The sequence below is a fragment of the Podarcis muralis genome, chromosome 7 (genome assembly GCF_964188315.1).
Source record: "Podarcis muralis chromosome 7, rPodMur119.hap1.1, whole genome shotgun sequence".
NCBI lineage: Eukaryota > Metazoa > Chordata > Lepidosauria > Squamata > Lacertidae > Podarcis > Podarcis muralis.
The window spans coordinates 64993854-64996911 of NC_135661.1; positions in this window are offsets into that span (position 1 = coordinate 64993854).

The window sequence follows — 3058 nt, forward strand, 5'->3', positions numbered from 1 at the left end:
GGGGCTGTGGTCTTAATTTACACGAACAGCTGATAGCCTTGAATACTGATACTCTCTAGAGATTAAAAGAGTTTTTGGGAAAGGATGGTCAAGGGGCCATGGATGAAGTCTCTTGAAATAGACTTAAGTCTACCTTTGCATGAAATTTTTGCTCAAGCCCAATAACCCATGCTCAAAACTGTTTTCCAATGGCATTTTGCACCAATATAACTTTCCTCTATTTCTAAATCAATGTCCTCAGCATTTTGGCATTGCAGGAGCCTTTTCCACCAACCTTCTGGGGAGAAAGAGTTTCATGAGATTAACTGAATAACGACACATAATCTCATCCCTGTACCTACACTAGCGCTTCTCAGTATTTGGGATGAACAAAACAAAGATGGCAAATGCAAAGACCTACGAGGGAGACCTGTTGTTGAGCATTCATCCTAATTTGTTTGCAGGGAGATTAGACAACAGTGGCTATTTAATGAGGAGTCACTCAGATTTGTTTGCGGGGAGGCTAGATGATTTTGCATCAAAGCCTGTGTCATCCCCCCCTTTCCAGCACATTTTCCTAAATGGTCTGTAGCCACCATGTCCAAAACATCTGGAGGGCATCAGGTTGGCAAGGGCTGCCATAAAACATCTGCTTCTCATGCTTTCCAAGATCTTCAACAGATCAAAAAACATTTAGTGTTCATAGTGTGCTTGTCCTCACACACAGTCTGAAGCAGCAGAGAAAGCCTTAAAACTTGATCAGACTGAGAATTTCATAAGACTTGTGTGAAACAAAGAAAGGGACTGGGTGACAGTGATTTATGAAGGAAGATTAAAATAACTTAATATGTATCGCTTGGCGAAACAGGGAAGGAGGGATGTGATATTCATGCAGAAGGACTTGAGGAGAGTAAACATCAAGGATGGGGAGGGATTGTTTGGAAAGGTGATGTAAAAGGAGTGTAATAACCAGGAGTAATGGGAGGAAATTAATCAAAGGCTGGCTGGAAACAACCCTTTCAGATCAGTGTCAGCAGCAGTCATGTTTGAGAGCCTCCTGTGTAATTAAATAGAACCACAAGAAGCTGCCTTCTACAGTTAGACCATTGGGCCCTCTAGCTCAAGATTGCTTACACTGACTGGCAGCAGCTCTCCAGGGTTCCGGACAGGAGGTCTCTGCTTGTCCTACCTGCAGATGCCAGGGACTGAACCTGGGAACTTCCATGTATAAAGCAGGGATGGGAACCCATGACCTTCCAGAAGGTCCCATCAGCTCCAGCCAGCATGGCCAATGGTCAGGAATGATAGTCCACCAACATCTAGAGAGCCACAGGTTCCCCATTCCTGGTGGAAATCATGATTGCAGGTGCTATAGCTGGCAGGTTACACTCCCAGGATTCTGGAATAAAGCAATGGCTGCTTCTGCATGTGTGGAAAAGAAGAGGGCAGAGATCCTTACAGAACTTTGCTTCACAGCATACCCGCCATTTATGGGGTTAGACTAGATGACCACCAAGGTCCCTTTTAATCCTAAAGGTCCAAGAGTTGGTTTTAAATGAGACCTATGTTAATTGTGCCACCCACAAACTGCTGAATAGTAAATCCTAACCATCAGGGGGACATATAAAGGCCCTCACAACAATCTTGTGAGGTTGGTTAGACTAAACAGGGGTAGCCAGTGCAGAGCCTTGGTTCATCCCTTAGTCCAGGGCTAGCCAACATGGTGTCTTCCAGATGTTGCTCATCTCCTGCTTGCATGCTTCCCATAGGCATCTGCATGGCTACTGTGAAAGCAGGATGCTGGACCAGATGGGTTTTTGGCCTGTTCCAGCAGGGCTGCTCTTATATTCTCACACAGTGGGGTTGCCTTACGTCTGGATTTTCAATAGCAGAAGTGACGTCCAGGGGGAAATTCCGGAAAGCAGTGGTTCATCCTGGATTTTCAGCAATATAGCCCACTTCTTGAAGTATGGCAACCCTATCACATAGGGACATTTAGCTGATTAAGGGCCTCTCCATACATCCTTTGTATTATGCCTTCATTGACAATTTGTGCCAAATATGGTATTAGGGTCATATGCAATCCCACTTTTCATACTGTTTGCGCCTACAAAAGTTGTGGGGCTGTCACACTGCTTCACTTCCAATTAGAGCTTTCCAACTGTTACACACCAAAAATGTTATGCTTTTGCTGCGCTATATGCTTTTGTTGCGCTATAGACCCTCCAGAGAACAATGGTGTGGTAGAACTGGGGAAGGATTGCAGAACAAACCAATAAAGTCAAATGATGTGCAGATGGCCCAGTGTAAATCCACCATTAATGGACTATTGTTGCATCAAGAACATGCTGCATAAAAACAGCTACCAGAAAATACCAGTCTGGAGGGACCTTAAGCGTTTTTTCTCTGAAGCAAATGCACACCACATAATACTCCGCTCTGACCAGTAGGAGTCAGTCTTTACTAAAAAATAATCTAAATACCCCCTTCACAGGTCCTTCCCACCGTGCTGCTTTAACGAACTACTGAAAAGTTGTAATTGCTTGAATTTTTATTTAGTTTTAAAAAAACCAAAAACCTATCCCCCACCTTCTCCCTTCATTGGGGCCAAAAAGGTTGCAAGCCCTTGCTGTGCACACGTACTTGGGAGTAAGCCCCCTTGAGCATCAGTAAGGCTTACTTCCGAGTAGCAGACGTGCATACGATTGCATTATAGTCCTATGCACCATACATACTGACAGCAACCTTATAATTCTCCAAGCGAGGATCCTTGGGTTGCCAAAACGGCCCACACACAAGGCGTGGTATTGACAGAGGAATAATAGGAAGTAATACTGCTGGGCAGACGGACCTACGCACGTTTGCTATGCATAACCATTAACAGAAGTACAGTACTGTAATAATGATTATTCCCCCCGCCCCCTTGTATCAGTACATCTCCTATGAGGGAGGACGGTTTCACCTGGAGCCCATTTAACTCTCCATAGACCAACATTGCTATGATTATTATTATTGTTATTATTCGGAGAAGTAGCTAGACAACAACGCACGCCAGGGAGGCACTGCAGTCTGTGGGCCG